At 41.8% G+C, this 25,225-nt stretch overlaps 1 long non-coding RNA gene across 1 annotated transcript; it reads right to left on the reverse strand.

The window, feature by feature from the left end:
- Positions 1-425: 425 nt before the first annotated feature.
- LOC112972970 lies at positions 426-24,999 on the reverse strand. Its single transcript, XR_003255847.1, has 4 exons — positions 24,938-24,999; positions 14,461-14,602; positions 12,185-12,362; positions 426-505 (listed from the first exon to the last, which is right to left on the reverse strand). It is a non-coding gene; the product is annotated as an uncharacterized LOC112972970 (long non-coding RNA).
- Between the last annotated feature and the right edge of the window lie 226 nt (positions 25,000-25,225).

Here is a 25,225-nt window from a genome sequence, read left to right on the forward strand (position 1 = left end):
AGGTGATTGGGAGAGCTGGTGTATTCGCACCTTCCGGCTCGGGCGTTTGGCCTGTACCATCCCTGTTGGTTGTTTCAGTCACCGGGCAAGGATTTACTGAATTCCAAAGAGTTTTGGTCTTGTCAGGTGTTAACAAGCACTTACTTACAAATCTGCAAGGATGGCAGACCAGATTCTTTTTTGTCCTTCAGGGTCCGACATAGGTGTTGCTCTTGCTTTAGCCTAATGGCACTGCTCCCAGCATGCAAAAGTCCTTAGCATGAGCTGCATGTTAGTTCCGAAGCCTAAGCATGAGTCACATGAACAGTCATGGGGGCCAGGCAGGGATGGAAACCAGCAAGAGGGATGCGGGAAGTAGCACCCATGACGACCCAGGAAGCCTCTCCTGGCCTCACCTCTGTCTGGACAACTGAGCCAAGCCCTGCTGGGGTGGGAGAGGGAGCACAGCTCCCTGCTCCAGAAACAGAGAGACTCTTCTATTCATCCAGCCAAGCAGAAGGAGGTCCTGCAACAAAGAGAAATGTTAATGGGAATTTAATGGAAATAGCAACATTTTAGAGAAAACAAAAAAGAAGTTATTTATTTGTATACATTGTTAGTGGGTCTTCTCGTCTGTTCTGTTGTGATAAAACAGCCAGTAATAGCATTCATAAATGTTTCATCAATTCTTTATTTAATCAAAAAAGAGAGATTTAGGCCCCAATCCCCAAAAGAAGCAAAGCTCAAGTGCAAGAAGCTCCTATCCACATGTTTAGGAGGCATGGGAGCATTATGGCCTCACCTGGGTCAAGAGCTGGACACAGTGCAAATGGGCTGAGCTCGGCAAGCCACAGCCAACAGGACAATGCACACAGTGTCATGAGCCTTGCGTGGGCCACGGACCACCAGCTGCCAAGAGAGCATACCTGAAACTGCCGGAAAGGTAGTTTCCCTCACAGAGCCTATCCCTCACTTGGTCCACTAAATTAAATTGAGCTTTGCAGTGTCACATGGTTTGTGTTGCTTTTCCGCCCTTGACATCCCCCCAAGGTCATAAACCTTGGCAAACTTGAGATATTCATTAGAAAAAGACCAACTAATATTTTATCTTTATCCTAATAATAATCCTAACAGGAAAAGCTACTGAAAAGTTCTTATTGCAATTTTAAATCAGCATAAAGGAGCAGAAAGATAGCTGAATTATCTGTAGATAAAATCTGATTTAGAGAAACGGGGCTGTGGTACAAGGAACATAGGTTCCCGGCCCCCTCGGGGCAAAAGGCAATGCTTTTCATCAGATTTTGTTGACACGAACAGGACTGGTGTGAGTGAAATAAGGACAGCGTCAACAAATCAAACTTAATGTAGCATTATCAGTTTCAGTGCTCTGCAAGAATTAGAGATAAGTAACAGACAGCAGGACTGTGACAAGTGTCTGCACTGCRCTGGCTAAAGATGCCTTTGGTAGAAAAAAGACAAAATAAAACTGTAAAATCCCAGACTTTAAGACAATGTATTAAAGTCCACCATTCCTTTTGGACAGAACACTGTTGCTTCCTTTTGCTTCCAGTTGACATTGGTCAGCTAACCAATGGACACTTGATTGAACTTATTCCTTTGTGAATCACATACAAAACTGCTCAGACAACCCAAACAGACGTTATTAGCACAGCCTTAATGATTCGGCTCTGTGATATGGAGAAGAGAGGAAGGTAGAAGGCATCATTTTCTTGCTAAGCTTTCCTCCTCTGTCCTGAAGTCATAAAAGATAATCATGCAACAGCAAGCTGGTTTGATTCCTCCCCCTTCAGTCTCTAATGTTCCCCCTTTTGAAAGTGGGTGTCTAAAGGAATAGCTAGCAAAGCTACCACAAAGAGAAAAACCTAACCATTTGAAGATGGTTTTTAATCTGAGGTTCATACCTTTGAGACAATGGTTCTGTGATCATTAGTGCTTATCAATATGCTATCAGGTTACTCAGCAGTACATACATGATCTAGAGCAGGCAGAAACAAATGGTCATCTTTCTGTTGAATAGCCTCCATGTCCAACATGGAATTTATCCTACGTTTATCAGGAGTGCTTTATATCGGCTACAGAGGACAGCTGAAACCTAATCTTGTGTAAAGCTTCTCAGTACAAAATTAGCCCATCCAAGTTTTCTGGAACAAATCTGAAACCACAGGGTGAGTTCATGCCATGTCAGCTCGCTGCATCACTTTGGGCCTGCTATCAGGAGGCCTGAAGCCAAACTTACTGTACCATCTAACCACAGCCTTAGATCTGAAGTCCAAGCAAATCTCTTCATAATCTCCAAAAGTTTAATTCACTCATGTCTGCAGCTTTTTAGATGGAGCTTTGTCCATTAACTCTAACCTGTTTATATCAACACCAATCAAGGCTTAATTGAAAGTTTATGAGGTTTCTGGTATCACAGAATCACAGAATCGCAGAATCACTGAGGTTGGAAGGGACCTCTGGAGATCATCTAGTCCAACCCCACTGCTCAAGCAGGGTTACCTAGAGCACGTTGCACAGGATTGCGTCCAGGCGGGTTTTGAATATCTCCAGAGAAGGAGACTCCACAACCTCTCTGGGCAACCTGGTCCAGTGCTCTGGCACCCTCACAGTGAAGAAGTTTTTCCTCATGTTCAGATGGAACTGCCTGTGTTTCAGTTTGTGCCCGTTGCCTCGCGTCCTGTCGCTGGGCACCACTGAAAAGAGTCTGGTCCCATCCTCTTGACACCCTCCCTTTAGATATTTGTATACGTTGATAATATCTCCTCTCAGCCTTCTCTTCTCCAGGCTAAACAGGCCCAGCTCTCTCAGCCTTTCCTCATAAGAGAGATGCTCCAGTCCCCTCATCATCTTTGTAGCCCTTCGCTGGACTTGCTCCAGTAGTGTCACATCCCTCTTGTACTGGGGAGCCCAGAACTGGAYGCAGTACTCCAGATGTGGCCTCAGCAGGGCTGAGTAGAGGGGGAGRATCACCTCCCTCGACCTGCTGGCAACACTCTTCCTGATGCACCCCAGGATACCATTGGCCTTATATATATTAGCACTAGAGCAACCAAGGCTTCTGGTCCACATTATATACTATCAGTATTGTATACAGCATTGTTGCATGTAACCTGCAGTAACAGCAGGGACTTCCTGGCCTGGACAGAAACATGAGACACGATGTCTCCTGCATCCTCACAGTGTGGCCCCCAAGGCTGGACACACTGAGCTATGCAGCTCACTTTGAGGTCTTGAAAGTTTTCATAGTGGCTTCATTGCCTGCTTGCTTAAACCTGCTGTTACGTGCAGCAGTGTGCTGATGCAAGGCCTTGGCAACAGGAGAACCCACTGCAGTCATCTGAGCCTGAATCGTAACAATTAATGTTTAATTACAGTGTTTTAGGTAAAGCTCATTCTTGCTTCAATGGCCTTTCATGGACTTCTGCTTTTGGATTGGTAGCATGTATTTAAACTTTCCTTGGTCTTTTCATTGTCGGCTGATGCAAGTTGGCCTGAGGGGTATATTTCATTAAACTTGTACACATATGGGATGAAATTCAGTTAGCACAACACCTCAGAACCTCATACATTTCACTATATGCTGTATTTGCTCATTTTGAGGGCAAAGAAGAGACATAAACGATGCCTAAAGCACATGCCAGTGTGATTTTCATCGCTCTTCCCACAGATGACCTAAGCTCTCCAGCAAGTATTTCACAATGCTATTTAATGAGGAACACAAGTTAGTTCCTTGCATTTTGCCTTACCGTGCTTGTTGGCTCCTTTCAGTAGGTTTTCCTGGCTCCAGGGAGAGCAGAGATCAATAACACGAATCTAATATTAGAAACATCTTCAGAGCAGCTGCAGCCGCGGGTGCGCTCCTCGCCTGCAGCGTCCCCTCACAGCAGCATGCAGTGGCACCTGGGGCGCAGAGCCACTGACCCATGGGAAGTTGTGCACAGGGTGACGTGAATGMCCCAGCACTCCCTGCCTTGTTGCAATAACTGTATACTTTGCAAATAATTTGAAGAAGCCATGGTGTATGATAATGTTCATATAATTTACTTTCAGTCGCTGCTATCTTGAGGGTAGCTTAAAGCTATCCTCAGAGTTGAGAATAATATTTTTTTAGTGTTGCAAGGCCTAAGAAGCTACAGCAGTTTGAAAATAAGCTAGATATTACTTTTTCATGAGCACTGGGCTCGTCTGGTAAACAAGTCAGAAGACAGAAGTCTGTAGTCTGCTACATGCACATGAAGTTGTACGGGTCTCACTGAGAGCATTTTGACCAATAACATTTCTAGCGCTTTTGTCTTATGTCACATGGCCAGGTATGTTTAAAATTTTACAGGTTTATATCCAGCCCCACAAATCACTAAGAGGAGACTTAGATGCCTGTCTACAGGCATCTCACTGTCACCAAGATCAAGAGTATTGTATTTCCAAGTAGAACCATCCGTTAATGAGATGTAGAAATGGCTAAAAATTTGTTTCTCTCACCTCTTGGTTCACAGCAGGAAAGATAACATACATGTCTGTAATAGCTACCTAATGCCATGACAAAACCAATATCCAGATGTTGCAAGGTTATTTCTGAGTCTCTCCAGTTTTCTGCGAGACCTTATCTTCTATCAACACCCTTCATAACTTCTTAGCAACATAAAATTCTGTTTGCAGCTTATTCAGTTCTAATTCCAATGCTCAAATATTATTTGATAAAATAACTGCTTTGAAAACCACACAATCATATTTCATATCAGGTAGTCAGAGAGGCCTGACTTAAGGTGAAATGGCTAATAACATTCCGTCAGGTACTCTTTGGCAATCAAAAATACAGATTGAGGAGAGAGACATCGCTTACGGACCTGGTCAGCACCAAGTATTGCTGCAATCAGAGAAGACTGGCAAGGATGGAGAACAAAAACATTCCCTCCTCACACACCARTTTTAATCCAGAATGCCAAGGATTTTCCACAGACACCCATCTCAATACCAATACAGCCAATGTATTAGTGAGGGGAAAAATCTGACCTCACAAGTGCCACTTTTAAATTAAAATTGACTGATCACTTACAAAAATAATGTGATCTGAGTTACTCCTAAGAACATATCTCCAGTTAGTSAAAGAATACTGTCTGAAAAGCCATTTTCTAGAAACAGACACTAGAATTAGTGGGGAGTCAGAAAGAGAACAGGGTAATGATAGAAGCCACCTCAGTGGAGGAGAGGCCATATCTCCTCTTCCCATTCCCTGTTAATTTGAAGAAGGCAAGAATGATAGACAGGTTCAAAGGGACCAAAAGGCAACTGAAACAATCTCAGGGAAGACCCAACACTCGATAAAACTATTATCCCAGCGGCAACATCCAGCTCAAGACTGGAAGAGTAAAGAGGAGAAAGCCCAGTTTATCTTAAGCTTACATATAGCAAGAGGAGAAAACTTTATGAGACCGAATTCTGCATCTCCATTATATCCACCCACATCTGCAAGGAATGGGTATATTCATCTCAATTTACCGGATTTTTCTATCAGATACACAGAGGGTGGAGCAAATGGTGCCTTCTTTTCATAAATCACTAGCAACCCACTAGTATAGTCAGAGCCTTCATATATAGTGGAATGCATCTGATTTCCAAAATCTCTATTATGGTTGCAATAAAATTACAGGAAGGAAAGGCAGAATTGTCTGTATGCAAATAAATGCCTAACAGAATTGGAAGTTTTTAAAACATGTTTCTAAAATGCAGAGTAATAAACCCATGCTCACATTATCATCACTGCTCAGGCATTTAAAGATTTGCTAGACACATTTGCCACGCCTGCATCCTTCTCCTTTTTTCCTCAGTACAATCTCATTAAATGAGCAGCAGGATAACATTTCCAAAATGTATGCATAGCAACATAGGGAACTATGTTACTCCAGATTCTCAGACTGTTATTCCTAAGTTATATATTGGCCATCTTTGGTTTCTCATCTGGATTGTCAAGAGGCTGGAGAAGAAGACAATACACACAAAGGATCTCTGAGTTTATGCACCTAAAAATATAATATTAGAAGGGCACAATATAAAACATCCACAACTACTGAAAGATGGTGACACGGACAGACGGAGGCTGAGGCAATCTTCCACTACAGTCAACACCTTTGGAGAAAGGTGGGGGAAGGCAGAGGCCCTGCCCCAAAAATAGCCAACTTGCTGAGAAGAAGCAAGAGCAGGGAAAAGAAAGGCAGAGGAGGATGTTGGCATTGCTAACACTTGTCTCCTGGTCTCCCGCTGTCCAGAGAGCTGCCAGGCTGAGGGACCTGGTGGACATTGGCCTGGCTTTGAGCATGGGCTTGGGGCGGTTGACCTCCAAGGGTGCTTTCCAACCTGTGCAATCCTGTATGTCTGGGAATGTTATCCCTAATCACACGTTTTGTTTTTGTCTCCTTGGATTTTGGAGAGGAAGGGATAAGAAGGAGGTGCAAGTTAAGCTTTGTGCCCTGGAACAGGTTTGCAGGTGGTTATAGGCAGAGAGGATCCCCTAATCCTGCCGGTGAAATTGGGCAGGATTGCTCTCTTCATCTGAGCCCAGAGTGCATTTTTCACACAATCATGCTGCCCTTTAGGGCACACTGCCATGTGCTTCTGGCCAGTGTGCTCCAGGACAGATGCCTCTCCCAGATATCCTGGCTTGCACAGACATAAGAAGAACCTCAGTTGCAGAAGGGTGGCATTTTCCATTTCCTCCACATTGATGCTAATGTTCACATAGCTTCAAGGAGCCCTCACTAGGAAAGGGGTTCTCTCTCTGCTGTCTTTTGTGCAATGGGACTGGAAGCACGCGTGGGACCCCCTAGCTGCACTGTGACCACCACATCCCTGACCTACCACACTTTCTAAATGGATATCAGAGAGTTTCACAGGAGACAAATAATATTTTCATTTTACAAATGGCAGGCAGAGGCATGGGAAAATGGCAGTCACAGAGTGGACCCCAATTCTCCTGATTTCCAGTTCAAGGTTTTATCCAGCTGACGTTCTTCAGCAAACTCCTGCTATTAGTCTACATGCCCAGCACTGCTCCAGGGCCACCAACCCCTGAAATCCCAGATCACTAGAAAAAAATAGTCTGCAGCCCAGAGATGCCCTTGAGCCTTAAACTGTGAAAGTTGAGCTCCCAGACCACCTGCTGGGAACACTGGGCTCAAAAGAAAACCTGCCAGCAATTTACTTGTAACACTTAATTTTGCTAGGAGATTCACAGTCAGCTTGGGATATTACTGAATACCTAATGATATTTAAGAATTTATATTACTAGCCTTGTATTTTTTTAAAAAAAATGTTTCTTTAACTTCCAGAAGAATGACTGCTGCTAGAAAGAACATCATCATAACTGTCACAGAAAGGGAAATGAAGATGAGGATTTGCCAGCAGATAGCTTTTGTACATAGTTTCTATGGATAAGGAGAGGAACAGGGCCGTTTTAATTCCAGAAGCAATTTGATTGCTGAAGCTTGGCTTCATTTACATTTAAGTGGTTATTGCATCCTGCTTATGTTCATTGTTTAAACTTTAGAGTCACAGACAGTCCACAGAGGGTCTTTATGCTTCTTAATCAAAGACTTCTGGAATATTTTCCTCATATTCTCTGTCACRTATTTTAAGCTTCAGTGTTGCACATCAGTTCAGGAGACATATTCTCTGCCGACTGGATTTTTTTGAGGATTTTTGCTATATCTTTTCTTCAGCTTCTCAAGGAAATGGCACCAACTGGCTAGCTTTCTCTTTAATGGGTTCTGAAATCCTTCAAAGGAGTCCAAAAAAGAGGGAGTTTCTCTCCTTTTTACACTGCAAAAACATTATACATTTTCTTCATTCTTCTCCAGGGTGAGGGTCCCGAAACTAATATAAAGTTATTTTCCTCAACAGACTTACAAGGCTATCATTAGTACTTTCGATGGAACAGCTCTCAGTGGAATAGCTTTATATAATCCCTGGGCCTTGAAAAGATACCTTGCAATTACTCTGAACCTTTTGTGAGAAACTTAGGAAGCTTTAGTGCATCACTGAGCAGTTAACATCTGTGATTTCCTACTGAGTTCTGAGGTTTAAATCAATTAGCAGTAATTGGGGCTGTTTACAGTGCACTCTCATGTGGAACAAGCATATGCTGGTGTTTTAAACTAAATATTTAGGTTCCTTCACCAAGTGACCATACTGCGATTTTTAAAAAATATTTTGACCCCATGCTGCACTGCTAACTTAATTATTAACTCATTGCTCTTAAAAGAAGCCTTTTAAACAAAACTGAAATCATCAGGTTTGGAGAAATAAGTGATTTTCTGTTTTATTTTTATGTTCTCCATTTCTCAACATCTAACTGCTTATGCTACACTAAAATTACATGAACCTGAATTAATTAAATGTAACAAAACATCTAATTCTGCATGGAGTGCTCTGTAAAATTTTCTCCTGCCTATTAAGGTAATAAACCTACCGCATCAAATTGCTCGCAGAAGTGCTATATGCAGTTTGTGTAGGGGCTCAAAGCCGCTGATAACAGTAGCTAGCTGTGAGGGAATACAGTAGAATTATACTGCACAGTTTTAAACAAATCTGCTGATGTTTCGATATGGAGAAAGTATCAGGGTTAGCTAAAAGTTTGCTGGGGCGTTTTCCTGAACACTTGGAAGTGAATTCCCCCATTACTTCCCAGGCAGGACACCAGGAGAGAAGGAGAAAGGTGCCAGCTCTCCAGACCTTCAAATGCGAATGAAAATTGGGTTGATTTCTCAGAGTCTGCAGCTTCTCAGTATCTTTAAGTAGATTTACCAGTGCTAGCACTTCTGAAAACTGTCTGCAGGGGTTAGACTGAAAGCAGGTGCCAACCAGTAGTAGATGTCTCAGCACCTGCAGGAGAAGGGAGCTGCTGTTTGTCCCAGTTTAGAAAATGGGAAAGGTGAAATATTGAGAAGCTGTGACACCAACACAGTGAGAGAAACCTTGTTTGCATGAGCGATACTTAGGAGCTCTTTCACCTCCATGCAAACGGCAAAGCTAGAGAGCTGCTGTGGATGTAAAAATGACTATTGCATATTACAGCTGAAGCAGAAAAGGTTAGTACAAATTCTTATTTCCATTCTGTTATGTTGCCAAGGAAATCTATATCAAATACAATCAGTGCTGCAGAAAGCCAGGTCAACCAGAGAAACACTTATAAAAAATGAAAGTTGAAGGGAGACACAATTATATTTTGTTCAGGTTAATAAGGACTTTCACTCAAGAGGATGATTATCAGCCAGCAAATGTGAGGATGCAAAGCCATCGTCACTCCGTAACGAACCAAGTCTGGAGCTGGTTTAGCAGCTATAACCTGAGGACAACACAACCAGCTGTGCATTGCCCAGGAGCTCACATGCTACCCGCGCTTGCCGGGCTTTCTGCCCAGGGCATCCTCCGCCAGCGCCTACGGCAGGACCATGAAAGCCCTTTTAGTAGTTTCCCCACAGTAAATTGAAGGGCAGAGCAAGAACCATTCCTCTCGGTGCTCCTCAGCCCCAAGGCCGCACCTCTGGGCCGTCTCTGGGCTTGGGAGTGATCATTTATTTTGCCTTGAAGAACAGACCCAGCAGAAGCCGTTTTCAGTTCTGCCAACACATTGCAGCGCGTGCGTGAGCGCTGCTTGCCTAATTGCCTTGCTGCAATCCAGTTCCACCCCACAGGAGCATCATTTGCATCCTGTGACATTGCGAAGAGGCACGGACAGCTGCATCCACTCCCCCAATCTTTGATCTAGCAAATACAGCAAAGCAGAGGAAAATGAGGCATACAGTCACCCAGAAGTTTAACTACGTACATTTTCTTCATTTCAGGCAACCATTCCAAGTTCTTTCTTTGTGAGTGTTACCATATTTCCTGATTTTTTTTTTTTAATGCTAGCTAATCTTATATTTCTCTCTATGAGGTTTCTGGATGTAACAGAGGTGATGTAAATTTAGAAACTGGCCTTCCTAAATTTGTCACAGTGTTGCAGTCAAATTCTTTCTTTGTCATCCCCCAGCAACCTGTGTACATCATTAAAAAGAGCATCTTGCTCCCAGGCTCAGCTCACCCTGGGATGCAGGAGGTGACTGAAGTCCAGTTCTTCAGGAAATGGGGAAYGGTTGCTTCWYACAGGAATATCAGTGTTTACATATTTCATCGTTGATCAGGGAGAAGCTTGCACTGTACCTGCTGGTACTCATTCTTTCTGTCTGAAAGGAAGATAGCACCCGCCCAAGGACACTCAAGCCAAGCCCATTGGCTTTCACTATGTTTTCCATTTTTAAAACCAAAAATATCTCTACTTTGAGGAACTGAGTAATCTGTAATTATTAGGGTAGCAACATACCAGGACAACAGATGTACTTGTTTTATCCTAGCATCTTAGCCAATTCTGACAAATGAAGAAAAAAATGTTCAAATCACCTCTAAATATATAATTTCATATTCAGGTTTCACTGTCTTTATATTAACACAGCAATATTGCAATGTTTGACAACAATTCCTAAGTCTTTATACTCCATCGAACAACCCAGGGCACATATTAAATAGTTTCAAGTGTATTTGGGAGACTAAAGGTGACAGAACTGGTAATTACCTTGTTTCTCATTAAAGATGACTTAGTACTCCAGGGACCCATATTAGAATAAATATTGTATCTCCTGTTTATTAACCTTTGTTCCTTAAAATGGTAAATGAGTGCTGATAAAGCTATTGCTGTTGTGACTGGCTCAGGAACTGATGATGTTTCCTAATATGATTTGGAGTCACCTTACCAAAAATAAACAGAACTTGACTCTGTCATGCTCCAGACTGTCTGTATTTCCAATACACACATTAAACCTAAATATACATGCAATATCAACTGATATCTTACCATCTAGTAGGAATGAAACCTACTGTATATCTCATGCATAGTTTTATATATATGAAGCTGTAGGGATGCAAGTACAGAAATATGCAGAGCCCTTAAGTTCCTTGGCCCATATTATTTTGGAGTGTGAGCTCTTCTGAGTAAGGAATGAACCCAAATTTTCCTATACTGCATGGGAAATGTCATCTGTCTTGTTTCCAACAGTGGCCGGAACCAGCTACTTCAAAAGGAAGTTCCTAAAATCCTAAATTCGGCTGTTATGCAGCAACTTGTTTGTCTATCCCCAAACTAAATGTCCTGAAGCAGGAGAGTTTATATAACTGATAATAACTTCAATAACTGATAATTTTAGATCTGGCAATTTCCCCTAAATGCCAATGCTAATGAAGTATTATTGTTTTGACTGCAGAACCTCAAAGGAAACAGAACAAGCAATGAAGAAATGGCACAAGCACCATTTTCACAACAAGACGAGATTGTGCCATGACGAAGAATAGGCAGCTGGGGTCAAGAAAAAAGTGAAATATCCAAGTGCTACCTTGTCATATTGGGCACACTTGGTAGGAGTAAGTCCAGTAAGTGTAAGAAGCAGGGTGACTGGAATCAAGGGAACTAAACTCTCAGTGGTTCAGTCACTATCTTCAGAGTAAATTAACTTGGTAACATTTATTGCCCTTGTGCAAATTAACACTTTTTAGGCTCTGTGACTGGATAGCAAAAGGATGTTCTTTTGTAAGTCTATTATAATTGTATTTGCATAAAACTTGAAAATAAAACATTTTTTCAGTCCAATAAAAGTGAGAAACAGATCAGACTTCCTGTAAAGATTTCAAGGCTGCCAAAGGTATTTAGGACCAAGCTCCAACCTCCTACAACAGGTCCCTGTCATGGACACTGAAATTATTATACTCATTGCCATCTAATAAGCCAAGACCATGGACCACAGACAATGGACACGCAGAAACTCATTAAGTTTCTGGATGGTGCATGTGGGGATGGACAGATTATGGTTCCCAGATGTTCCTACTAATGGGTCTGGAGAACAGTGAGTTCTCAGTGACACTGAAAAAATCTCAGGAGAAAAATTCCGGCATGTATATACCCTCTTTATTTTTTGCTATAAAGAATCCCAGGAATGATGACAACCATTTTTGATAGGAACTGGAAGACATACCTGAAAGTCAGCTACACTGATTGCTTTGTTACCTTTTAACTTCTCTGCCTGATGGCCACACTGACAGGTTTGACACTTTATTTAGTGGGGATTGGTAGTAAAATCTTCTTGGCTAGACATTTGACACCTACCTTGCCTTGTTATGTTTCTGTGCTTCTCCTCCCAGGGCTGATTCATTTTAGTAGCATTTGCTGCAAGCAGAACCCACTGGAACACAAAGTCACAGATATCCGGGTATCCAGCTCCGTGCTCACAAGCTACACAGGGAGCTACACCAGAGGCAGGCAATCAGGGCACTTGCTGAAGTTGCTGAAAGTTATATGCATTATTGGGTTTGGGAGGGAACATTCAACTTTCCTAGTTTACTTATTAACTGAAGATTATACACTGCAAATCAAATGAAACAAAAGTGAATTGATMCTCCATCTCAAGATCTGCTTGAGGAACCCAATCAATTCCCCGCTTCTCTTAAACTGCAGAAGCCCAGTCTCACTGGGTATGACAGGCAGGCAACTGAAATGAGTTAACTATGATTTCAAATGAAAAAGCATGACAGTGTGAAATACACAAGAGAAGAGAGACCGTGGCTCGCCTTTCCTAGATGAGCATCTTAACTACTGGGCTGAGCAGTCCTCGAGCTCAGGAAAATATTTTATTGTCCCATGAGATGTGGAGCACGATTAACAGGCAGGATCATACATGGTACAGTGGAGCCAGTCTGATACACCCCTGCCGCACAAGGAAGGAGCTCCTGCTCTTCAGCTCCTACCCCTTTTCTCCCCTTCCAGGAGAAACTTAAACCAACAAAACCAAGGCGAACATCTTGCACTTAGTGAACATAGCACTTTGCTGTGCAGTCAGCAAACCATCAAGGCTGGCATGAAGGAGAGGGCAGGGCTACAGGGCCGGCACGGCACAGCCGCACCTGCTGCGGAGCCATTAGGTAAAATACRGCCAAGTCACTCTAATTTCTGGAAAGAGCCCCGGCACAGAGACCCTGCATCCTGGTGTCTATTCATCATGCGCTGACAGCAGACAAAGATGGGATCTGAATCTGTGCTTCCTGCCTCCCAGGTAAGCGCTCTGTCCACTTGGCCAGTATGTGACAGTGGGACTGATACGTCTCCACTCTTGTTGGAAAGGAAGCCTAATATTCACCATTCCCTTTTTCTTTTTTTTTTTTTTTTTTTACTTTTCAAGAAAGAGATCAAATTCCTAACTCCAGGAAAGGGTTCAGAGTTGTTAGGATGCAGGAACATGTCTCCTGCACGCTTCCCACTCCCTTGCTCAGGTGGCAGCTGGGGTTATTTCCCTGCTGAGGGGAGACCACGGTCTCGCCGTGCAGCCCATGGGCTCCATAATCCCACTAAACTGCTCCACCAATCCTGAATGCTGCAGCATTTCACTTCCATCCATCACACTGGCTTTCGGCATGCCATTAGCCTTAAAATAGTTGCTGGGGAGTGTTTCTTTTTGCTTCAGAAAACAAAAAGAGGAATGTGAAAAAAACTGGATAAATACYTATGGATGTGCGTTACTACGTCTGTGCCTTTGCCGGCTTGCCTAAGAGATGGCAGCGAWAATTTCCTTTGCTGGTTTCTGATATAAAAGTGGGAGCATGATACCAATAAATGTTCTGACATGATCGCTGCTAAACTACCTGTATTCCCAGCAAACCAATAGTTGTTCATGAACAGAGAAAGAAATGGAGAAAGAGAACTTCACTCTTTGCACTGAGGTTCACTCTTCCAGAGAGGAATAAAAACCCAGCATGGCTCAAGTGTACCAATGACAAATTCCCTCAGGACCACTGAGATTCAGGTATTTTCCCCACTATCCTGCTAAAGATCTCACCTAGTGATGCCCCACCAAGGCACCAAGAGACAACATGCCTCCTCCCTCCTGGGATACCACCTCCCAGACTGCTTATTAGGACTGCAGCAGCCTTTGGCAAGGAAAGTCTTGTTTATAACCAGTCACTTTAACTCAAGCTGGGATAAGGTAAAATGCAAATGGGAATATTTATTTACAGCATCCAAAATAGACAACACAGTAACAAAAGTGTTTTCAGGCTTAGTAAAGAAGACGACACTCAGTCTGCTTACAAGAGGAGGTATAAAGGTCCTTTTTATTCAGTATCCCACTCATTTGCTGCAGATGCTTTCCTGACACATCAGAGCTTCTGTCCCCTGGCATATTCTGTGTTTCCCATTGCTCTTGTTAGAGAAAACCTTTCCTCCATGGAGCGCACCAACTTCTATAACTAATTTCCTTTTCAGGGGCTCTGAGCAGATTTAATTTTTCCTCTTGAAACTTTCTTTCTTTCTATCTGAAATTTACTTACTTCTAACTTACTCAGAAGATGATCTTGACATTTCTCCAGGTAAATTAAGAGAGTCTCACTTACCTGGAAATGCATATGTCACTTTGTCAGACCAGCTGTCATCCCCTGTACTTCACTAGCCAACAAGCAGCTTCTTGACTCAGTGCCGCTTCACCTGCTTAACTTCTCCTTTGGCAACTCAATTGCTTTCATCAAGAAGGTGTCCCTGYGCATTGAAGTTTATATCTGATATCAGTCAGAGCCCTCATAAACACCCTTCGCACAAACATCCAATGCAACAAGTGAGCACAGCTCATTACTGTCCCCTGAATGAGATGGTAATACCGGGCTGAAAGCACCCAAAGGAGACAGAGCTGAAAACCTTTCTTCCAAGTACGCCTTGAAACTATCACAAAGCATTGACAACAGAACAGCCCTTGGCACCTCTAACAGAGATTTTCCTGGAAAATGTCATATTTTCAACTTACATTGACTCTCTATAAAACAAAAGCCCGTACAAACAACAATGGGAGGGAAAAGTCCAAGCCATTTTGCATGTACGTTTAAATAAGGGTCAATCTTATTTTAAGACTCCGTTCTTGGAATGATCCATTTTCTTTAAGGCTTTTAATGTGCTCCTGGATGGGCTGACAAGTGACTGACAGCAGAGCTGACAGTTCTATTAGCTGCAGAGCAGGCCGGCGAACGCCAGATCACCTCTGGATAATGAGCCGGGTTTCCGAATGCAGCCCAGATTCCTGCAGGACAAGCTGCAATGTGACAGGTTACTGGTAGACGAAGCAACGCATTCTGAGGACTTGTTTTATATCCGGGGACTTTACTAACATACCTGCTATATATAGTGCAAAGAAAGCAGGAAAAGTGGTGTTGAATGGCTCTGGGGTCAGCCTCACCAGTACAGATTTCAGTTACCTGCAAAAGGCTTCCCAGAGAAACCGTTGGGGAAGGTGCTTTGAGTGCAATCAGCCACAAGCTTTGCCCCAGCAGCACTCTGCCCTGACGCCTCTGCAGCTCAGGTTGCTGATTCCTCGCCTGTCCCTACCTGCTTGCACCACAGCTCACCAGCCCCACGCCAGTGGCTTTTTAAAAAGGGGTGGAAAGAAGGTAGTTATCTCGGTTCCTGCTCCTGGGTCTCGCCGTTCCCCCATCGCAAACCAAAAAGGCGAGACAACAGCCTCGAGGAGGAGCCAGGCAGTCTTCATAAGCCTCAGCACGCTGCGGCGATGGGGATGCACCCGTGCATTAAAGGACTAGTACAGCAYGATGAAACGCACTTGTATCACTGCCTTGAAGCCAGCTGGGATGTTTGTCTAGACCTGGGGAGCTCTCTGCTCGGGAATTACTGGTATTCAGTGCATTCAGACCAACTTTGTTATTCCCCTGTTAAAACACACAATTGAATCATAACAAGCTATCCAGGCCCGGGCTGTTGCTAGGGCTGCCTGAAACATTGGCAGTTGGGCTTTTTTGTCTCATCTTGCTCGGTTGGCTGTTGTATGAACTTGTTTCTTCCAAGTTTTACCAGGAAAACATTTAACTGTTGAAGATTTGTTCCCTTGCGCTCTCTTTTCTTTCCTCGTGCTTCGCCTGTTAGAAAACTCATAAGTAAATAAGATTTAACAGAAGGGAAAGAAAAAAAAAAGTAAAACCAAACCAAAAAACAAACCAGACATTTTTGGTTGCTTCCTGAGGCAGCAGTGAARGTGCGATTTATTGAAAAAAGTGAAAAAATATCCAAGAGAATTAACATTTTCCAAGAAATATTTAGGCCATTTTCTGTGAGGAAAAGATGGTTTTCACAGAAAGCATTTAAACTTCTTTTATTAGGTCTTCACTATATGGCAAAAGTCAAGGAAACAAATAAAAGATTTCTGTTAGGCTGAAACACAGAGAGAGAGATGCACAGCCAGCCCATATCCCTAATATTCCTGATATTGTTTGCCATATTCTTAATTCAGATCCTTGTCAGTGCTAGAAGAAAGTGAAAACTTTTGTGGGATTCTTTACATTCTTTCAAGTAACCTGCTGAAAAACTCTCTCAGCACCCATCGTCTCCCTGCATTAACAGAATTCACAACACAAATTCACAAATTCAAAAAAAAAGTTATTTCCATTGTTTAGTTTATAACTTAAGTCTGCAAAAGACACAGAAGGGCCTCACTATGAAATAGTGAAAACAAATTTAACAGGGAAGCAGAAGGTGCTACTGGTTATCTTTCAGCTATTCTCTTATTAAAGGTACTAAATAGACTTCTCAAAAATACTTTCAGATGGAGAGCACTGGAATTATTGTACCTCTGCTGAAAAAGAAGAGGGAAAAAAATGCACGTTGATATGAGAAAAGAGGATATGAAAGCTGATCCAAGGACTAAAAAGTGAAAAGAATTTCAGAAACTGCAAGACATTAAGGAGATGTATTGATTTAATTAGCCAGCGCGACACCATTTATCATGCTAACCACAAGAGATGTGCCCGTAAAGACCAGTGTTTGAAGGTCACGGTCRTATGTAACATACCTCCGATGCTACACAAATGTTCAGCTGTATAGATCCATTTTACTTAGACTTGGAAATCAGTCACATGCTACTGGGACTTCTAAGTAAGCAGTTTTTGAAAGATAATTGTGAAAAGCCTCCACATGAATAAGATAGGGCTATACATTGCAATTGGATCTATTCATCCTGTTAATAATCTGGGATTTCTCTATTTCCAATGTTTAGTCGATTTAAATGTCAGAGGTAAATAATAAAGACTTCTTCAAATAGTGGTATCTCTAACGAAGTTGGAATCGTTAAAGTTACAGCATTTTTTATTCTTTTATAATAGTAGGTTCAGGCCTGCCAGTCTTTTTCCCTCTACTACCTCTGCCTGTTCATTATTCAGAAAAGAACTTAAATAATGATAAGGCTCTGAAAGAATTCCTGATAGCAAAAAGCTTCTTAAGGGCTCATTTATAATTTCAGCTACACTGGGGTAAGGCTCTAGTACCCTGATGAAGTGAATAGAGTTCCTGGGGATACATGCCAGCATAAATGAGAACATAATTTGGCCCTAAATTAGAAGCTTTCTGTCAGCTGGCGGCTTAGATATCCTACAGCATTTGACACTGCTCCTCTGACTCTGAGTAWTTTTCCCTTTAATTGGAATTTCCTTACTTTTAGTATGCAATTACGCATATAAAAAATTAAGCTTTTAATGTCATTTCCTTTTTCATTTTCTGATTTATAAAGTGCTTGTGAAAAGTGCTTTGCAAGTGTTTATATTTGTTTCAGGTTTTAAGCAGAGCATGGGGAGCTGTTATGTTTTCCTGTGCATATATTTCTTTAATTGAAACTTCTTTTTTAAAAAGGCATGATAGGGTCCATGTTTACTAATTTCCTCATCCACCTTCCCATYAGAGTTAGAAAGGTCTCCTTCCCCCACCAGGAACACACAGTTTCCACCCCCCTTCTTACTGGCCTGAAAGCACAACTCAGCCCCTCATCAGATGAGCCAGGGAAGCTCATACAGGTTGGAGCCACRTAAAACACTGATTCACAAGCCAAAAGCCCTTGTGTATTTAAGGGGGCAGGAAGGTGTCCAATGCTAACACCCACACGAGTGACAGTCAATGCGATTTTGGACATGGCTGCAGTGACTTCTGTTTGCACACATTTTGGATGCTTCAGAGCTGAACAGTGATGTTGGAAATTAGAGCCTGCTCACAACTTTTTTAGTAAGTCTGTTTTCCCCTACTATATTTAAACTTCCTTTGCAATTGGTGCACAGGAGATTCAGTCTGAAGGATGCTTTCTGCTACAGAGAAGGATTTTTTTTTATGTTGTTTTTGCTCCATTATGTGCAGAACACAAAGAGCTTAAGTCTTAACATAGTTCTTCTATTTCTTCTCTCTCTTTGTTCCCCTTACCCCTGCTTGCTACTTATTTTTATTTGGGGTAATTTAAAAATGTGTTTTCTAAAGTTAGCACAGTACTGAAGAACCATTTCTAGCACAAAATGGCCCAAGTAATTGCCCATTGAAGCTGGTGCTATTTTCTGAGGTTATAGGGAGATTGCAAGCTATGATGCTCCTACTGACCTAAGAAATACAGTGCAACAGGTTGCGCAGACATAAGGGTATCTGCATGTAAGGGTATTTGCAAGGTTCATTACCAGCACAAAGGGAGAATCCCTGGCTGATAGGCCAGTAGCTTTTTAGGGAGAATCAGTCATCAGGGCAGTCATCAGGTTTCACTACASAGTTCAGCCTTCAGCTTTCCAGCCTGTTTAATGCAACAATTTGCTTTAGGACCGCACCCTAGTCTTTAGCTTTTTTTCTTTTGTAGGGTACTCAAGGAGCAAGGGAACATCAGTAAATMCGTGAAATTTCGCCTCATCCTACCTATATAATGGACAGGGCATTTTTATTTTTCCTGCCCCTCTGTTAAACCTTCCTACATTAAATGGCCCTCAGTACAGATAATGTAGCAATGCTCAAATTATACAAAAATAGTTTACACTTAAGAAGTCACCTTGTACTCCACAGTCAGCGGCAACAAGGGTGGCCCTAAGGAAAGACAGCACACCTCCTAGGTCTTAGCAGCTGCCTTTAAAAGAAGGGACCCCACTGACAGTTTAGCTGGGCATCTGCAGTGCAATGATGAGGTGTACTTCACCCACTTAGGGAAAGGGGCCTCCTAGGATCCCTTGCAAAGATAGGATTGTCTCCCTTGCACCAGGCAAGCATTAGATTGGGAGATGGGAGAGGTAAAATTAAACCTTTAATGTTAAGCCTTGCTCCTTTATCTGCGGCAGGAACTTCCAGCCCTATCATCAAACCAACATGTATAATGCATAACTCGTTTAACCTTTTTTTAAAAAACAGATGGATTAGAATGAAACAAGCAATGCACATTTTAGGGGGACTGAATACTATATTAATGTCAACTCTGTGAGAATATAAATAAGCTGCTGCAGTTTAATAGAAAGCAGAATTTCCTAGACTAGCATAAACTAATGGTTCATTGGCTAAAATAGATCTGCAGTCTCCATTTGCTGTAGAAACCCAGCTAATCTGCTGATCTCAGAGAAAGAACAATTGTAACTATAACAAACACCCCGGGATCTTGAAAAATATGGGAAGACATCAGCTACTGTTAAACAGTGTAGAAATAATAGAGTAGTGAAACTAATAAATAAATACAAACAGGTTTAAGGCATCCTCTTTGGAAACACTATCCTATGGGTTAAAGATGTGAAGATTTAGCTTTTCACAATTCTGGCATACAAGGAACCCATCCTCTCCCCTGTGTAAGTGCTTCAGTTCTTGTTCCTAGCTACATAAATCACAGACAGGGTAAATGCATTACAAGTTAAAAGAAGGAAATAATACRATATCCTAGCAGGTACTGGGAACAACAGCTTTTCACATACGTGCCAAAATGCTGTGCAATTATTAGTAGGGGATAAAACACACTGCCTTTTACAAACAGTCTACAGCAAATTAATATTTTATCTATGAAATCCTTGACTGCTTACCTAAAATATCACAATTTGTAACATGTTCCTCCTCCCAACATCTCTTTTAAGGCTGGCCTGTGCTTTTCTCCCATTTTGTAACTGCAGATCTGAGACACAGCCAGAACTGGGTTTAGATCCACAGGAAAAACAAGGTGCCCAGATCCAAGAGTGTCAGCCACAAAGCCCCTGTGTGACTACTTAGGTGCCCTGACTTTTTCCAAGCTCCTGAAGTTCTTCAGATGAGCACACCTAGAGCATTGTAGTTTTCATAGAGCCCAATATCTCAGCATTTAAAGGACCTACGAGACTCACAAACTGAACATCTAAGAGCCCTGCTCCTTCTGTGCTCAAAGCATGCCTAAAATGCACCCACAGCACCAAATCCATGTGGAGCAGCTCCACAATTAATTAAGTTAAAAAAACAAGGTTGCTAAAGGAGCTGCTGGTAACTCTTTTTGTCTAGTAGTGTAATGGCTGCAGTATTGTGGGGAGGAGGAGATAGTTTCAACACCTTCCCCAACCTAAAAGTTCGTGTCCACAGATCTCGCTGAAGACAAAGCTGGGGTGGCGGAAAAGAGCCACGATGACGTTCCCCAGCCCTCCTGTTGAGGCTGTGACCCTGTGCAGAGTCACGGAGAGAAGCGCAAGAGTCGGGGAGAAAACAGACAAAACGGAGCCTGGCTCCCCGGCTCAGCTACCCGGGCATGTTCCAGCACAACAGCTGAGGTTTTTAAATGAAATAAGCTCTCCAGCCAAGACCCTGGAAACCTACTCATAGGATTTTTTTTCACAGTCACGGGAAGAGTAAAAGATTGCAAAGACTCAGATAAGTTTATTTTAAAGCACTTCTTAGCCCAGGGATATCCATTACAGCGGGTAAAAGCCATAGTGCTGAGAGATGGGAAAGGTCTCTGCTCTAATACAATATGACAGGGGACAAGGGTTGACAGAGTCCATAGACACTCCTGACATGTAACAGCTCCCTCAGGGTAGTGGATACACCTGAAAGTGGGTGACCAACAGATAGGAAAACTGTGACCACCTTGTCCACTTTTTATGATTACAAATCAGTTTTCTGTTGACAAGGCTCATTTTTCACTGCAGCATCTTTGTCTCCAAGCCTTTGCCAAACAGTTATAACTTCATCAGTGCATTTGGGAATACATTTAACAAAATGGCCTTTTGCAGAAGTGAGATAGTACCAAAGCAATGCAATTCTGAAAAACAACAACGCAGAGGGAAGGAGAAAAGCTATCTGGAAAAACTAGTGAAGACAGCCCTCAATTTTCTAATAAAACACCCCAGTGCATTGTTGCATGCCTATTATCTTCTTTATGAATTACAGTAAAACAAAATTACTAGAGTTTTGCAATGTGTGCAACATCATTTCATTAGAAAGTAGAAAGTCAAATTGGGCTTTATTATCAACAATCTCAGTATGAAGACTGCTCATACATGACCCTTAATCTGGAATTCTTCAAGAAATCAGATGAACAAGATATCATTATTTGAAGGAGCAAGCCCAGTCCCTGAAGCTATATGAAAGGCTGTGTATAAACATGTGACAAGCTCAGAACTGCTTAATATTTTCTTCCAAATAATCAAAAGCCTTTTCATACATGCCATCAAAAATTTAAAACCACACTTAGGTTATGTGACAAAGCACCGTAAGGCAGAAAATACCAAAAGTAAATTTGCACATGTCATTTCGTGCATTACCATGTAATCTTTAATTACAGGATCAAATAAAATTAATAAATTCTAAAAGCCTGGGTTATTTTCTGGAGCTTGTTGCATACATATGGTGTTCCTGTGCATTTGTTATGTGTGCATTAGGGTAAAGTCCATGAAATGTGTTAATCTACAAAACACAGTTAATCAAAATTTCTACAGGAATTCTACTCCTTCCATCCACCCTTCACCTCATAAAGTCATCCCACTCTCATTACGCTGACTGATGTTTCAACAACAGTAGCTTGACATGAATTGTTACTTGAAACTGAATTTTGAATTTAAGCAGGTCAGAACAGCTGGAGTTTGTGGTAGTAAGCAGAGGAATGCAGAATCTGTTGCCCTGGTGGCAGACCAACCAACTTCTGGTTGCCCAGTGTAGTCTGCATTTTAAAAATACTACTGGTGATGAGGCTAAGATTGCACAATGCACACTCAATGGATAATGTTTTTAACACAGTTTGTTGACAAGAAAATTCTTTCTAGCCTAGTTTCAATAAAATATGCCTGTCAATGACCTAGTGTCTGCTTTCTATACTGCTGTCTCTTGGAGTTGTAAAATCAAGATCCTGAACTCCTCTCTTCAAGCTACCTGAAAACCTTGGCCCAGGACAGCTATCAGACTGTCCAAACTTCTAGGATAAAAACTATATTAAAGCATTTTCTGCTTAGGCACAGTGGAGAGTTATCCCRCGTGCATAAGGTTGATGCACTCAAGGGGAAAAGTTTTCCACAGCGGCCAAGGCAATTATGAAAGGATCTCACATGGAGACGTTGGACCACGACAAACCCGACCACCTTCTCCTCCAAGGCACAGTTGTCACCCGCCTCTTCCAACAGACACACCAAGTAGGGTGTACATTTAAAACAAACAAGCAACTGCTCCCTGTTCACCCCCACCAAATCAAACCATGCAGGTGTTTTGTACCTCCCCTCTGACAAGAAAAGGCGGCAGCTAAATCACACTTGGCAGGTGTTACCTGTGTTATGCAATGTACAAAGCTGCTCAGACACTAGAGCAGTGATAAACCCACACTACAGAGAATGACAGATCTAAAGGGATCAAAGTTGAAAAAAAAGCTTATATAGGACATAATGCATTATCATTAGCCTGGGATATAAATAATATTACATACGGAAAAACTAAAGCACAGATCAGTAGTGGTCTGTCAAATGTCTCTCTGAAAGTGTATACACTGAGGCAGGAAAAGCATGAATCTCCCAGGTCCTGTTTATCGCCACAAAGCTACGGAGGCTAACACAAGTGTCTGAGCTCAGAAAAAGCAATGCTTCCCATTAATGACTGCTGGAACTAGACCAGGGTCTTGCTCCCATTATTCAATTTTGGTCTCAATTCATCAACGGACTGTGTTTAATATTCACAGCTGGAGGGAAGGAATGAAACACTGTTTTTACATGAGCATTTGATCACTACAGTGACATTCAGTTTGTACCACAGATTAAAATAAAAAAAAAAAGCTCCAGAATGCATTTTCTATGGACTAATGGATCAGCAACAGAGAGCTAGATAGCAACAAAATAATCTGTAATTTTTATCTAATAGCAGAAAGATGTAATGCACCAACACACATCTTCAGCTGACAGGGGGACTCTGTTCACTAGAGCCGGTATTTACATTTCTGGTCAGGACTGTCAGTGGGGTGTCAATGGGAGCTAGACGACTGATTCTGGATGTAGATCAGGACAGGCCCTGGGATGGAGATCACAGCATAGAGATCCCAACTCCCACTGAGGTCTTAGTTGAATCCCCAAGGTGAAAACTCTCAGTGGAAACCAAAAAGAGAATTAACTGCCCAGAGGGAACAGTAGTTCCGTCTACAAACCAACCCTGTTAAATATTTTCACTAGTGACTATGGCCCTGGCATAAGGCATGTTTTTAGAATATTTGCTGATGCCACAGTCAGAAGCATCATTAGTAAAGACAAAGATCAGGAGAACTAGCAAAAGCATAAAATGTACAAAGCACCAAGTCATGCACTTACGAAATAATGATATTTCCTGCCAGGGAATAATGGTATCCTCTGGGTCTCCACAGCTGGAAATGGAAGAAAAGCTAGGGTATTAGCTATGAACTATCAGTGTAATGCAAATGTGGAAAAAAGAGAAGCAATCTCTGATGCAAGTGAGGTGTTTCCAAGAGAAGTAAGGAGGTATAAATGCCACTGTGCTGGGATCCACACCTTGTGCGCAATTTGGTCACACCTGCACAAGGAAGATTAATTCAAACTGGGAGAGATGCAAAGTGTAGTATACACAAAGTCTATCCTTCGTGAAGAAACTATTAATAAAATGAACACTGAGAGGAGACAGGATTGTTCCCTAAATGCAGAATGAGGTTTAAGAACCTAACAAGAAAACTAGCTACTGATATTAAAGAACGCTGTTGGCACAACAACAAGTGGGTGTAGATTAGCCAGAAATACACTTAGATCAGAAATCAGAAGATTCCTATCAGAGAATGAGGCTCTGGATCAGGTTTCCAGTAAGAAAAGCAGGACAGAAAGAAAATATTACGGTGGATCAGGATATGAAAGGAGTCATAATGAGACAAAAACATATGAAAAAGTGCCAGCGGTAACAGGATTCAAGTGATAGAAAATCTTCCTGGTTCTGAATTACAATTCTTTTGAAAATAACTTAAAATGATGTTCTATACTCCAAAAGAAAATGATTAATACAAATAACGCAAAAATTGTCTAGTAGAACAAGAGACAAAAATCTGCTCTAAAATGTGAAATGATACACAACAAAACAAATAGCTCGTTTAAGGTCTTTCTTACTAGCATTCTGGCAGCAAGTAGCTCTAACAACAAATTATGCTATTGCTGGTTCCTACTTCAAACAAATATTCTCTAAATTTGGTGAAAGCTAATAGGCTCTTGTGTAAATGGTGACTCTTGCTGAGCAAGTGTCAAATCTAGCAGAGGATGAAGGTACAGATTGCAATGAGTACCCTAGTAAAGCCACAGCTAATTTGAAATATTTGTAAAATAAATCAGAATTATTATATAAAAGATGTTCTTTCGAGTTCATGTGAATATTGAAAAGCCCGACAGGCTAGGAGATATGTTTTCATTTACAAAATTATGATGCCAGTTTCAAAATCCCCAACCCACCAAGATGTTTCTTCACAATGCCTGCAGCAATCTAAAAAGCACTTTTACAAACAGGAAATAATGTCCTTGAGGCAAGTGGTTAATATATTTTCCCTGTACGCCTTTTGCAGAGCGCTCTCCTGAGCTATGCTCCCTATATTCTGCTGGGCTCTCTCACGCCGTGTTTACCTACCTAAGTGGAGAGCTGCCAGCCCCATCACAGCTGTGTTTGCTGGATTGGAACAGACACTGTTCTGTGGGCCCTGAAGATAAGAGGTTGCACCAGTCAAGCCATGTTTGCATATCTCAACCCCAAAATATCATTTTAATAATTACTGTGAATCAACTAAAACAACAGCTCATATCTTCTCCGCAATAGTCAGTTATTTAAAATGCACTCTTAATTTAGTGCATTTTCATTTTGCTTCATGTGTTTGAGAATATTTGTTCCAGCAATTTTACAAAAACCTTTTTTCCTCTT

This window comes from Apteryx rowi, unplaced genomic scaffold (assembly GCF_003343035.1).
Source record: "Apteryx rowi isolate R43461 unplaced genomic scaffold, aptRow1 scaffold_512, whole genome shotgun sequence".
Taxonomy (NCBI): domain Eukaryota; kingdom Metazoa; phylum Chordata; class Aves; order Apterygiformes; family Apterygidae; genus Apteryx; species Apteryx rowi.